A 14,589-nucleotide genomic window follows, 5' to 3' on the forward strand; every position below is an offset into this window, starting at 1 on the left:
AATTATTATTTTTTGTTAACATTCTTCTCGCTGACTCTTTTGCCCAGGCTCTTACATTCTGACTGGGAAATCCTCCTCCTTCTATCTGCTTATCAAAACCCTACCTAACTCTAACAGTCTAGGCCTGCCTCCTCTGTGAAAAATGTACTGCTTACACAAGTCTATACTGACTTGGCCCATATCTGAATACCTGATTATTTTATACTTTAGTCACCTAAGTTTTTAAGGATTCATTTTTTTTCTCTTATCTTTGCTCTCATAAGTTCCTCTAAGAGAGGAACGTGTTTTGTAGGTAAGTCAGCATATTTTCCCAATTAAAGCACGTAATAGGTGGTTTGCAATTTCTCCAGAAAAATTGTGGGTCGCTGAGCAATATACTTTTCAGTAATGCTTTGAGCACGTCTATAATCCTTTATTCACAATTTTGAAATCCACAAAGCTCTGAAAATGAAATGTTTTCTTAACATTTGGTGGAAAAACTTGTCTTGATTGGAATCCGTTTGTCAATAAAACTTGACCTGACATGAACCCATAGTGGTACAGTGGAAAAACCTGATCTGAAAAATCTGCTCTGAACTGAAGTGAGACTACTCATACTCTTTATTTATCCTACTTAGTGTAGGATTCATAATTTTCCCTGAAAGAATATTAACTTGATTATGGGATACTGTCCCAAACCTTGTGAGGTGTCATATAACACAAAGTACACGTTTTTAAAGTCTAAAAAATTCTGAATTCTGTCTGGCCCAAGGGTTTCATGTAAAGGATTATGTACCCATATACTCTATAGCTCCTAGTACACTGCCATACATATAATAGGCTAATTAAAAAAAAAAAATCAATTTAATACTGTGAGGACATCTATTTATCTTGATGGGAGAAACATGTCCTAAAAATTCAAGGAATCATTATTAAAAGGAATAAAGCAAGTTAACATATCTAAACAAATACTTTCATGGAGAAAAACAAGGTAAAACAATTCAAGAACTTATTATTAAGAAAACAAAAAAGTAAAACTATTTGCACTAAAATGTTTTTGAATTATAGTTTTTATTAAGCATATTGTTCTGATTTCATTGACTGAAAATTGGCAGTAATTAGAAATTTATACATGCAAATAATGTGATTAAAAATATGAGCGACAACTCTCAAAATATGTATTTATAAAGTGCACTACTATATTTACATTTCTTAAGGGGCACAATTATTTCCACTACTTGAAGATCACTACCAGTAACATTACTGACCACTAATGTTGATTATTACACCATTTTCTTCATCTGTAAAATAAGGAGGTTGGGATTAAATGACACGTAAAGGTTTTTTGAAATTGTATTATCAAGCACAATATGCAGCACAAGACCAAGTCCAAAGATGTCAGTATATAGGAAAGAAATCAGTCAGCAAATATTGAGAGCTTATGTTATCTAATCTTAAATATGTGGAAGTAAAGGGTAGAGTATGAAAGAGGATTTAGTATGTTGTGTATTTAGAAGGTGCTTCAACGTTTAATGTGATCTAATTTATCACCCTTTCTTCACTGGTGATACTGTACATTTTATCAGTGCTTATGGCAACACAGGAGTATGATTAACTTGGACAGAACGCACTTGCTTCTGTGGAGTTAAGATTCAAACTTAATGGCTATTATAGTAAGGTAAGATATATAATAGTCAAGAGTGACATATGAAATTGCAGTTCAACAGAAAACGCAGGGCAAAATTCACACCCGCAGAATAATACAGGTAACAAAAACAGTGAACAACTCACAGAAATGCAGTTGGAAAGAGACCAGTACTGGAGTGAGAGGAAATAGAATCATAGAGCATGATTAGAATTGAAAAGCTTTTCAGAGAAACTGAGGGTTTACAGTGAGCAAAACCCCAAAGTTAGAAAGGGACAAGACTGGACTAGAGTTAGGCGAGAGCCTTGGATTTTAGAGGTTGTAGCCCTATCCTTGTGGTCGCTCCCTTCGCTTCTGTTCGTCCATTCCAACTCATACAAAAACCAAACCCATTGCCGCCAAGTCGATTCCAACTCAGAGTCGACCCTCTATGACAGAGTAGAACTGCCCAAGAGGGCTTCTGAGGCTGTAAATCTTTACGGGAGCAGATCACCAGGTCTTTTTTCTCCTGTGGAGCGGCTGGTAGGTTGGAACCACTAACCTTTCGGTTAGCAGCCAAGCACTTAACCACGGCGCCACCGTCTCCTTCCTTCGCTTCTATTTCCTTATCTATAAAATAAGTGGATTAGTTTAGGCAGATATTAAAGATCCAGGCAGTGACATGGAATAGTTCATATACTACTGGGCTACCTTTTACTACACTGGTAAGTTACTTAACTTTTCCGTGTGTTTCCCCATTTTGTAGGTCAAAATAATAATTAAAAAATAAAAAATGCAAATCCAAACGAACAGGGCCTGTTTTGCTGAAACTAGGTGTCTGAGCGAAAATTGCCAGGTCGAAGAAAGGGGAAAAGTAGCGGGGTGGAGGAATACGCGCGCTTGGCTGGGTCGCAGGTCTTGAACCATCTGCTGTGGGGTAGGTGGCGGGCAGCAGAGCCCCAAGCGGCGGCGGCGCCGGAAGGGACGACCCTGTGGACGGAAGTGACGCGGCGCTGGCTTTTGGCCCTGAGGGGAGGTGTCGCCGGTCTGCAGAGGGAGGCGGAGGTGGCGGAAGAGGTTCGGCAGCTGATGGCGTCTCGGGATCGGAAGCCTCTCTGACGCTCAGCCTCTGCCGGGGAGCCCCTCACTGGGTAAGGCGCCTTCCTAGCTCCGCTCCAGCGCCTTTGGCGGGGCAGACCCCCGCTGGAGCTCTTTTTGGGGCCCGTCATATTCCCCTCAGTCCCCGGAGTCTAGGGCCTGGCCAGTCTAGGGAATAGTCTCCGTGGTGACGATGCTAGCAAATGACGATGCTTTTTTTCTCGAGGACAAACCTTTCCTCCCAGACTGCTATTGTGACGAGGAGTGTGGGCAGTTTCGGTTAGCTGTGGAGTTGGGAAAAGCCATGGGTGGCCGCCCCACACGGAATAGGCCTTCGAGATTTTGCGGAGGCGTGTGGGACGTGGACCCTTTGGCGGGGGGCGAGTGACATGTGTGACTCCCCCCGGAGAAAAAAAAAATCGTATCTGAACGATAGGGTGACTGTTGAGGGCAGTGTGAGTGCTACCGGCGTCGGCAAGGTTGGGAAAACATCTAGGTCGAGTCAGGAAAGGACGCTCGAGTTCGCCTCTGTGGAGGGAAAGCGAACTGTTTTGGTTTGAGTCGCCGGTGGATGAGGAGGTGGAGACTCCCTGTGCCGCCCACATTTTAGGGCCGCGGGCGGAGTTAGCCGCTCTAGCAGATCTTCTTCACCTGGACTGCATGCAGAATGAATTAACTATTTTTTTTCATCTGTTTAGAAATGGCCCCTCCTAGTACTTACAGAGATTTTTTTTTTTTAAATTCTCTGGGGAGAGTCACATTTTTCTTGGCTTAGTCAACATTTTCTTGATTTCACAATCCCTTCCCGGTAGCTAGTGAACATGTCCCGACAGGAGCTCTTTAGTTCCAGTTTTCAGGAGCCTCAGTGCCCCAGGGGTAGAGCTTACAGAGTTATCAGAGGGTGGTGGTGGTGGTGTGTGTCACTGTATTGATAAATGTATATTACACCCTATAGTTCTAAAAGTGGGCTAATTGCCTTCAAAGTGCTTTTTCGGTATAGAGAAAGAGCTGAGGCCAGACTTTATCGTTCTTATCTGGGGGTAATTTGATTTCTTGAAGGATTTTTTTTTAATCATGGTAGAAATAAGCTTTTTTTTGGCAATGTGATCATCAAACTTCAAAGAACATTCTGTTGTAGTTTTAATTTTCTAGTCATCACATTCTTACACTGTTTTGCAACTATGGCTGCAGCAATATGTGTAGAATTGGGGTTGCTATCCGTCGGAAGTTACTCGACAGCAGCGGGTTTGGTTTTTTTGTTGTTGTTTAGAGATCTGTAAACCAGTTGATACTCTTTGAGTTAAAGTATGAATAATCAGAAGCGTTCAAAACATCAAACATTTGTTTTCCCCTTCAGATGTTAATGTGTCCTATGGGACTGAATTTGGAGATAAGTTTAAGGGTTCATAATTTCGTTGTTGTTGTTAGTTGCCGTCTGATTCTGACTCATGGCGACCCTGTGTATGCAGAAAACTGCTCAATAGGTTTTCAAGGGTGTGACCTTTTGGAAGCAGATCACCAGGCCTATCTTCCGAGGTGCCTCTGGGTGGTTTCAAACCACCAACCTTTTGGCTAGTAGTCCACTGCTTAACTATTTGTGCCACCGAAGGACTCCAAGGGTTCATAATTTTTTAATCCAAGATTTTTTAAACTTTCACTAACTTTGTAAATGGTTATCTGAATTGCAGCACTCAGAGAACACAAAACATTCGTGGTTTAAAATGCAATGTTGCTATTGTAGTAGATCTTACATGGAGTTTTTAGTACTAATCTGCTTTATTTGCTTTAATTTTACTAACTTTTGTAGAAATTTTCAAAGATACACAAAAGGAGAATTAACAGTAAAATGAAGCTATATTTTGCCAATCTCGCTTTATTATCTTTACTATCCTCTAACACATTTATTTACCCCTGAAATTTTTTCGGGGGGGGAGGCTTGTATAATGGCATAATGCCAAATTTATAGCTTTGTCAAGCAGCTTACACATGGCTTTTCTTTATGTGCAAATGAACAGAGAAGCTTTTCAGAAAACCAGTCATTCTCACAGACTGCAACTTCCAACATTTCATAACAAAATCTTCAGTAATGGTTAAAAATGCCTGCTGATCTTGATGACATATGCAGAGATGAGTAAAATCAATTTTAGCACTACAGGTGCAGGCTACAGTTTCAGATCTTTAGCTGGTGTAGCAAGTCGGTTTGTCTTTTTGCAAATTTTCTGTTCTGAGATCAGCATTTGTGGCTTAACTGTGTAGTTCCAAGAGATGTTCATAGGAAGTCAGAGAGGAAATTTTAGAGACAAACAAAACACAAATCTGTTTTTCCAAAAAAATTATGCTAGATTTTCAGGTGCAAAGATTAAAATGCCTAGTAAGGATTGAAATATACTTTTTGTTTTTCACTTGAATATAGAAGACCCACTTACATGTTTCATCAGTATTTGTAATTGCATCTTAATGGTGACTGAAAAGAAGTTCTTATTAGAAATAATGTGATGCAATTCAAGAAATGTTTGTGAGTACCTTGTATTTCCCAGGCACTGTTCTGAGTACCAGAAATGGAAAGAGGAATCACAGATTGTATTCTCAAGGAGTTTACCATTAAGACTGTAGTAGAATACACACATGATCATACATACACACAGTATATATATGTGTGTGTGTAGATATATATGTATGTGTGTGTATACATACACATTTGTATATACCAGATACACTATATATTATATATAACAAATACATATAGTTTATAAATCACATATACATAAATATATAGTACGTATATGTGTAATCATGTATGTATATCATATATAGTCATACATATGTATATATACACATATAACCAGAGACTAATTGCCACTGAGTCCATTCTGACCCATGGAGACCCCATGTGTTTCAGAGCAGAACTGTGTTTCATAGGGTTTTCGATGGCTGTGATCTTTTACCCCCCTGAAATTTTTAAAATTCAAGACACCAGAACATTTCACTTATAATTAGTTCAGCATCTCTAACTGATGACGACTTAGAAAAATAACTACCATAATCACACTATTACTCGTAACAAAATTACCTTATTTCCTTTTGAACTCTGTTAGAATTGGCAAATTATATAAAATGTTTATCTAAATTAAAAAGCTTAATTCAATTCTATATATTTTATCCACAGAAGTTCTCAATGGGTTTGTTTTCTACTTTAGTTGACTAAGGATCGCATTTTCTGATTAGTCAAGTAAATTGAGTACCAGGAGCCACTGAAGAAATACTACCAGAAAAGCTAGATCTATTTTAGGCTTGAAAAAGTTACAAGAGGAGGAAGTAAAGATAACCTTGAAATGCTTTTCTTTTCTTTTCTTTTTTTTTTTTTTTTTTTACCCACCTGAAAGAGTCCCTGGATGGCCCAAATTTCTAGATACTTAACCTGGTGCCCACTGGATGTTATCTTTAGCCATTAATGAATTCCCAGAATAACAAAATTGAGTATTAGACCAGAAACTTTATAATGTAGTCTACAGCATCACAGACATAAAAGAATTCTAGAGGCATTAGGATTTTAAGGAATATAGTAGGAAACCTGAAAGAGGTGAGGCATTGCAGCATGCATATGTATGCATTTCAAACTTTCTTTCCAAGCCAAATGTGTCTGTCCCTTTAATTCTTGGCAGGAAAATTTTTACTTATCCTTGGCTTAATGTACCCATGTTTCTGGATACGTACTTTAGAGGATGGAAAGCAAAATTTGTTATAGTAAAGCTGCTTCCACTTCCCTTTTATGTAGGGCTGTTATTTCCTCTCTCCTACTGAGGCACAGTTTGTACTTTTTTTCTCAGCTACACTTCCCAAACATTACCACAAGGTGATGCAATGACTTTGCACATTACTTTTTCACTGGTGTGTGTGTGTGTGTGTGTGTGTGTGTGTGTGTGTGTGTGTGTGTGTGTGTGTGTGTGTGTGTATAGGTAGGTAGTGTATAAATTTGCCTGTGAATTGTCTTGATACCTTGACATCTCAGTGTATTTCAACAGTTTTGTAAGCTTGCCCCTCTCTTCACTCTACTTATCTGTGGGAAGAGTGAATCAGAGGAACTGTGTAGGAATTAGACTCTTTTTTACTATTTAAAATGGGTGGATACATGTAATTATATTCAGATTGCATTCATCTATGTTAACTTTTTTATGACTAGACACTATCTTGAAATTTAATAAAAAGAGAAAGTAAAAACCAAAACAATGAGGAGAGTGGAAAAATTTTTGTAAAATATATGATTACAGTCTCATTGTATTTTTTAAAAAGGTTGGAGTGCTGGAGAGGGATTGTTGTTAGGTGCCGTTAGCTTGGTTCCAGCTGGTCGGGACCCTCTGTGCTGCAGAATGAAATGCTGCCCAGTCCTGTGCCGTCCCTCACAATCGTTGTTATGCTTGAGCCCATTGTTGCAGCCATTGTGTCAGTCCTTCTTGTTGAGGGTCTTCCTCTTTTTTGCTGACCCTCTACTTTACCAAGCATGATGTCCTTCTCCAGGGACTGATCCCTCCTAATAACATGTCCAAAGTATGTGAGAGGTAGTCTCGCCATCCTTGCTTCTAAGGAGCATTCTGGCTGTGATTCTAAGACAGTGCTGATAGAAGTTGGTTCAACTGATTTAGCTATAGTATCATTGGTATCTTGTAACCAGTAACATTTTTTTAAAGAAGTGGAATGCATTGTTCTTTTTCCTTCTTTGTTAAACGACTGACTTGAAAAGAGATTATCATTAGTGACTTCATTAGTATCATGACATCCCCCTGAGATTAGCAAAGACAGCTCAAAGAAACAAAACTTGTCAGTTATTTTAAACAGAGTTCCTTGTTCTTTGCAAGTGTTATCTTCTTGTTTTCCTGAAGGCTTCAGGTTACCAGGTGGGGAGGACTAACAATTAAGCCCTTCTCTGAAATAGGGTTATTGGTAGTAAAGCCCCTTTGTTAGAGTGCAGAGGTAAAGGAGTATTGCTACTCAATGTACTCTTTCTCTGCATCCTGGCAAACCTCAGTGGGGAGAGGCTAACAGAGACATCTACCCTGGTATTGTACCACATTGGCTTCCAGGTTCACTATTGACAGTTTCTTTATGGAATGTCCGGTATATTGTTCCAGTAACACAGTACTTTGACCGTCATAGAAGCATGAGGAGACCGGAGAAACAGGAAACAAGAGGAGAAATGGTTATTCTCTGAAGTGTTATTTCAGAACTTTAAATATTTGCTTAAGTATTTCAAACAGGTCAGCAAAAGAAATAGTTGTAAAACCAAATTGTCTTAGCTTTTCTTAGTAATGAAGCTTTCATAATAATTGCTAAAATATGAGTAGTTTTACTGCTGGACTTGCCCTGTAGAAACTTCATTGATGAGTGAAGTAAATTAGATGAATTTGGTTAGCAAAAATCCTGTTGCAGTTTTCTCCATTATTACAGAGATTCTTATTTTGATGACTTAGAAGCAAGTGCCATAGGGTCCGTGTCAGAGTTTCTTATGAGTACTGTAGAATCAATGATTATGCTGAGCCTGTGACATAGTCTGTAGATGACTTTTTTGAGCAAATCCCCAGTTGTTTCCTTTTTATCAAAAGTAGAGCAACATTTGGGTCTTGCAGTTTTTTTATAATTCGCCATCAGCATTCATCTGCTACCCAGTGTTTGGTGTTCACTAAACCAGTTGCGCATTCCCTGAATCTATAATAGATTTTCAATGATATATACGTACTTCATTGTCACTATATATTTTTTAATGTACATTTATTTTTAATCAATAAACATGTGGAAAGGATATGTGAATAGTGGAAGTCAACGTGAGATCACTGAACCCAGAATGAAAGGGTAGAATTGGTATCATAGAGAGGAACAAATAGGCTGAGCTATTTCAAGTAGACCAACTGTGGTTTTTCATGGTTTGAGAGATTTGAACAGGCTTGTTCCAGAAGCTCAAAAAGACAAGGTGAATCTATGGAAAAGAGTGAGAGGTCATAGTGGAGAGTTAAATTGTTGAGCTGGGTCAAAGTAGTGGTTCTCTATCCTGGCTGCACAAAGGATTAGGATCACTTGGGGAGACTAAAAACAGTCTCTGCCTACTCCCAGAAAAAAGTCTTCTTTTTTAAAGGTCCACAGTGATTGTAATGTGTAGTCAGGGTTAAGACATGCTAGTTCAGAGGATTAGGAACATGGGGTAGGAATTCAGGCACAGACAGATTGGTCAACAGGTTAGTATCAGGGTCAGTTACAGGAGCCTGGAACCTAGGGAGAGGAGCGGGATGGGGTGAATCAGATTAGGGAGGAAATGATCAAGTTCGAGTGTTCAGTATAGAAAGAAAAAGTGATGCAATGATTAAGTGCTTGGCTGTTAACTAAAAGATTGGCGGTTCAAACCCACCCAGGGGCTCCATGGGAGAAAGATCTGGTCATCTGCTCCTGTAAAGATTACAGCCTAGTCGAAATTGATTTGATGGCACCTAACAAAAAGAACATCCAATAAAATAATGACTTTTTACTCTCTTTGTTTCCGTTTCTTTGTGTCTGTTAAGTTTATGTTGGCAGCTTGTACACTGAACATTTCTAGAAGCAGAATCTTTTTTTTTAAATTTTTTATTGTACTTTTAAGTGAAAGTTTACAATTCAAGTCAGTTTTTTATACAAAAATTTATGCATATATTGCTATGTGACCCTAGCTGATCTCCCTATACTGTGACAGTACACTCCTCCTTTCCACCCTAGATTTCCCATGTCCATTCAGCCAGCTCCTGTCCCTTTTTGCCTTCTCATCTTGCCTGCGGACAGGAGCTACCCATTTAGTCTAATGTATCTACTTGAGCTAAGAAGCACTCTCTTCACGAGTATCATTTTATGTCCCATAGCGCAGTCTAATCTATGTCTGAAGTCTTGGCTTTGAGAATGTTTTCAGTTCTGGGCTAATGTAAGGTCTGGGGGCCATGCCTTCCGGGGTCCCTCCAGTCTCAGTCAGAGCATTAAATCTGGTCTTTTTACTAGAATTTGAGTTCTGCACCCCACCTTTCTCCTGCTCCATCCGGGACTCTCTGTTGTGTTCCTTGTTAGGGTGGTCATTGGTGGTAGTCGGGCACCATCTAGTTCTTCTGGTCTCAGGCTGATGGAGTCTCTGGTTTATGTGGCCTTTTGGTCTCTTGGGCTAATATTTCCTTGTGTCTTTGGTGTTCTTCATTCTTCTTTGCCACAGGGGGGTTGGGACAAATTGATGCGTCTTAGATGGCCACTTGACAGCTTTTAAGCCCCAGACACCACTCCTAAAGTGGGATGCAGAACATTTTCTTAATAAACTTTGTTATGCCAGTTGACCTAGATGTCCCCTGAAACCATGGTCCCCAGACCCCCACCCCTGCTACTCTGTCCCTCAAAGTGTTTGGTTGTATTCAGGAAACTAATTAGCTTTTAGTTCAGTCCACTTGTGCTGACTTCCCCTGTATTGTGTGTTGTCCTTCCCTTCGCCTAAGACAATTCTTATCTACTATCTAATGAATACCCATCTCCCTCCCTCCCCACCCTCATTACCATCAAAGAATGTTTTCTTCTGTGTTTAAACCTTTTCTTGAGTTCTTATAATAGCGGTCTCATACAATATTTGTCTTTTGTGACTAATTTCACTCAGCATAATGCCTTCCAGATTCATCCATGTTATGAGATGTTTTGCAGATTCATTGTTGTTCTTTATCATTGCGTAGTATTCCATTGTGTGAATATACCTTAATTTGTTTATCCATTCCTTTCTTGATGGGCACCTAGGTTGTTTCCATCTTTTTGCTATTGTGAACAGTGCTGCAGTAGACATGGGTGTACATCTAGCTATTCACGTGACAGCTCTTATTTCTCTAGGATATATTCCAAGGAGTGGGATTGCTGGATTGTATGGTACTTCTATTTCTAGGTTTTTAAGGAAGCGCCAAATCGATTTCCAAAGTGGTTGTCCCATTTTACATTCCCACCAGCAGTGCCTGAGTGTTCCAGTCTCTCCACAACCTCTCCAACATTTATTTTTTTGTGTTTTTTGGATTAATGCTAGCCTTGTTGGGGTGAGATGGTATCTCATTGTAGTTTTGATTTGCATTTCTCTAATGGCTAATGATTGTGAGCATTTCCTCATGTATCTGTTAGCTGCCTGAATGTCTTCTTTGGTGAAGTGCCTGTTCATATCCTTTGCCCATTTTTTAATTGGGTTATTCGTCTTGCCCTGAGTTTATTATTGAGGTTTTGCAATATCTTGTAGATTTTAGAGATTAGACCCTGATTGGATTTGTTGTGCCAAAAAATTTTTTCCAATTTGTAGGTTGTCTTTTTCCTCTTTTGGTGAAGTCTTTTGATGAGCGTGTTTGATTTTTAGGAACTCCCGGTTGTCTAATTTCTCTTCTGGTGTTTGTGCATTGTTAGTAATGTTCTGTATTCTGTTTATGCCAGGAATTAGGGCTCCTAGCATTTTCCCTATTTTTTCTTCTATAATCTTTATTGTTTTAGATTTTGTATTTAGGTCTTTGATCCATTTTGAGTTAGTTTTCGTGCATGGTGTGACGTATGGGTCTTGTTTCACTTTTTTCAGATGAATATCCAGTTATGCCAGCACCATTTGTTAAAAAGACTGTCTTTTCCCCAATTAATGGACTTTGGGCCCTTGTCAAATATCAGCTGCTCGTAGGTGGATGAATTTACATCTGGATGCTCAGTTCTGTTCCATTGGTCATATGTATTTGTTCTACAGTACCAGGCTGTTTTGACTACCATGGCGGTATAATAGGTTCTAATATCAGGTAGTGTGAAGCTTCCCACTTTGTTCTTCTTCAGTAATGCTTTACTTATCCAGGACCTCTTCCCTTTCCATATGAAGTTGGTGATTTGTTTCTCCATCTCATTAAAAAATGCCATTGGAATTTGGATCGGGATTGCATTGTATCTGTAGGTCACTTTGGGTAGAATTGACATTTTCACGATGTTGAGTCTTCCTATCCATGAGCAAGGTATGTTTTTCTATTTCTGTAGGTCTCTTTTGGTTTCTTGCAGTAGTGTCTTGTAGTTTTCTTTGTATAGGTCTTTTATGTCCGGGGTTAGATTTATTCTTTAAGTATTTTATTTTCTTGGGGCTATTGTAAATGGTATTGATTCGATGAGTTCCTCTTCGAAGTTCTGTTTGTTGATGTAGAGGAATCCAACGATTTTTGTATGTTTCTCTTGTATCGTGATACTTTGCGGAAATCTTTTATTAGTTCCAGTAGTTTTCTTGTGAATTCTTTGGGTTTTTTTGTGTATAAGATCATACCATCTACAAATAGCGATACTTATACTTCTTCCTTACCAATCTGGATGCCCTTTATTTCTTTTTCTAGCCTAACTGCTCTGGCTAGGACCTCCAGCACAGTGTTGAATAAGAGTGGTGATAAAGGGCATCCTTGTCTGGTTCTTGTTCTCAAGGGGAATGCTTTCAGACTCTCTCCATTTAGGATAATGTTGGCTGTTGGCTTTGTATAAATGCCCTTTATTATGTTGAGGAATTTCCCTCTGTTCCTATTTTGCTGAGAGTTTTTATCATGAATGGATGTTGGACTTTGTCAAATGCCTTTTCTGCATCAAATGATAAGATCATGTGGTTCTTTTGTTTTATTAATGTGATGGATTCCATTGTTTGTTTTTCTAATGTTGAACCATCCCTGCACACCTGGTATGAATCCTGTTTGGTCATGGTGTGAATTATTTTTTTGATATGTTGTTGAATTCTATTGGCCAGAATTTTGTTGAGGATTTTTGCATCTGTGTTAATGAGGGATATTGGTTTGTAATTTTTTTTGTGGTGTCTTTACCTGGTTTTGGTATCAGGGTTATGCTGGCTTCATAGAGTGAGTTTAGGAATATTCCATCCTTTTCTATGCTCTGAAATACCTTTAGTAGTAGTGATGTTAACTCTTCTCTGAAAGTTTGGTAGAATTCTCTAGTGAAAACATCAGGGCCAGGGCTTTTTTTTTGTTGGGAGTTTTTAAATTACCTTATCAATCTCTTCTTTTGTTACAGGTTTATTTAGTTGTTCTACCTCTGTGTTACTTTAGTTAGGTAGTGTGTTTCTAGAAATTTGTCCCATTTCCTCTAGGTTTTCAAATTTGTTAAAGAGTACAGTTTTTCATAGTATTCTGTTATGATTCTTTTAATTTCAGTTGGGTCTGTTGTGATATTGCCCATCTCATTTCGTATTCAGGTTATTTGCTTCCTCTCCTGTTTTTCTCTTGTCAGTTTGGCCAGTGGTTTATCGATTTTGTTGATCTTTTAAAAGAACCAGCTTTTGGTCTTGTTAACTCTTTCAGTTATTTTTCTATTTCATTTAATTCTGCTCTAATTTTTATTATTTGCTTTATTCTGGTGCCCGAGGGCTTCTTTTGCTGCTCTCTTTCTATTTGCTTGAGTTGTAGGGTTAATGTTTTGATTTTGGCCTTTTCTTGTTTTTGGATGTGTGTATTTATTGCTATAAATTGACCTCTGAGCACTGCTGTTGCTGTGTCCCAAAGGTTCTGGTAGGATGTGTTTTCATTCTCATATAATTCTGTGAATTTCTTTATTCTATCCTTAATTTCCTCTATAACCTAGTAGTTTTTGAGCAAGGTGATGTTCAGTTTCCACATGTTTGCTTTTTTTTCCTTGCTTTTTCTGTTATTGATTTACACTTTTATGGCTTTATGATCAGAAAAGATGCTTTGTAATATTTCAATACTTTGGATTCTGTTAAGGCTAGTTTTATGGCCTAATACGTAGTCTGTTCTGGAGAATGTTCCATGTGCGTTGGAAAAGAAAGTATACTTGGCTGCTGTTGGGTGGAGTGTTCTGTAGATGTCCATAAGATCAAGTTGATTGATTATGACATTTAAATCTTCCGTGTCTTTGTTGAGCTGCTTTCTGGATGTTCTGACCTTCACTGAAAGTGGTGTGTTGAGGTATCCTGCTGTTATTGTGGGGCTGTCCCTCTCTCTTTTCAATGCTGTTAAAGTTTGTTTTATGTATTTTGGAGCCCTGTTGTTGGATGTGTAAATATTTATTACGGCTATATCCCCCTGGTGTATTGACCTTTTAATCATTATATAGTGTCCTTCCTTATCCTTTGTGGTGGATTTTTCTTTAAAGTCTATTTTGTCTGCGATTGATATTGCTACTCCTGCTCTTTTCTGAGAATTGTTTGCTTGATATATTTTTTTCCATCCTTTGAGTTTTAGTTTGTTTGTGTCTTTAAGTCTAAGGTGGGTCTCTAGGCAGCATATAGATGGATTGTTTTTTTAATGCATTCTGCCACTCTCTGACTCTTTACTGGTGCATTTAGTCCATTTACATTCAGCATTATTATTATTTCTAATTTTTTTGTACTTTAGATGAAGGTTTACAGAACAAATAGTTTCTCATTAAACAGTACGCGTACTGTTTTATGACATTGTTTAACAACCCCACGACATGTCAACACTCTCCCTTCTCGATCTTGGAGGACCCTTTTTTTGGTGAAAATATACATAGCCAACGTTACACCATTTCAAAAGTTTCTACATGTACAATTCAGTGACATTGATTACATTCTTCCAGGTGTGCTGCTATTCTCACTATCTTTTCCAAAATATTCTATCACCATTATCTTCAATGCACTGCCCCTTAGGCTTCCCATCAAACCTTTTGAGTTGCCGTTGTCAATTTGATCTCACATAGATAATTCTTTTTTCTTTTTTACCTTAGGTAAAGGTTTGCAGAACAAATAGTTTCTTATTAAACAGTTAGTATACATGTTACCCTATGACAATGGTTAACAATCCCATGACATGTCAACACTGTCCCTTCTCAACCTTGGGTTCCCTATCACCAGCTTTCCTGTCCCCTCCTGCCTTCTA

General features: G+C 38.5%; 1 protein-coding gene across 8 annotated transcripts in view; it reads left to right on the forward strand.

Moving 5' to 3' along the window:
• Positions 1–2,618: 2,618 nt before the first annotated feature.
• TAX1BP1 (Tax1 binding protein 1) overlaps positions 2,619–14,589 on the forward strand; it is a 116,962-nt gene continuing 104,991 nt past the window's right edge. For all 8 annotated transcript variants that reach the window (XR_002824302.1, XM_023732356.1, XM_023732353.1 and 5 more), the window contains exon 1: positions 2,619–2,754. The gene's annotated coding sequence lies outside the window, so the exon portion shown is untranslated. The remainder of the gene's footprint in view (positions 2,755–14,589) is intronic.

Source organism: Trichechus manatus, unplaced genomic scaffold (genome assembly GCF_000243295.1).
Source record: "Trichechus manatus latirostris isolate Lorelei unplaced genomic scaffold, TriManLat1.0 scaffold00050, whole genome shotgun sequence".
NCBI lineage: Eukaryota > Metazoa > Chordata > Mammalia > Sirenia > Trichechidae > Trichechus > Trichechus manatus.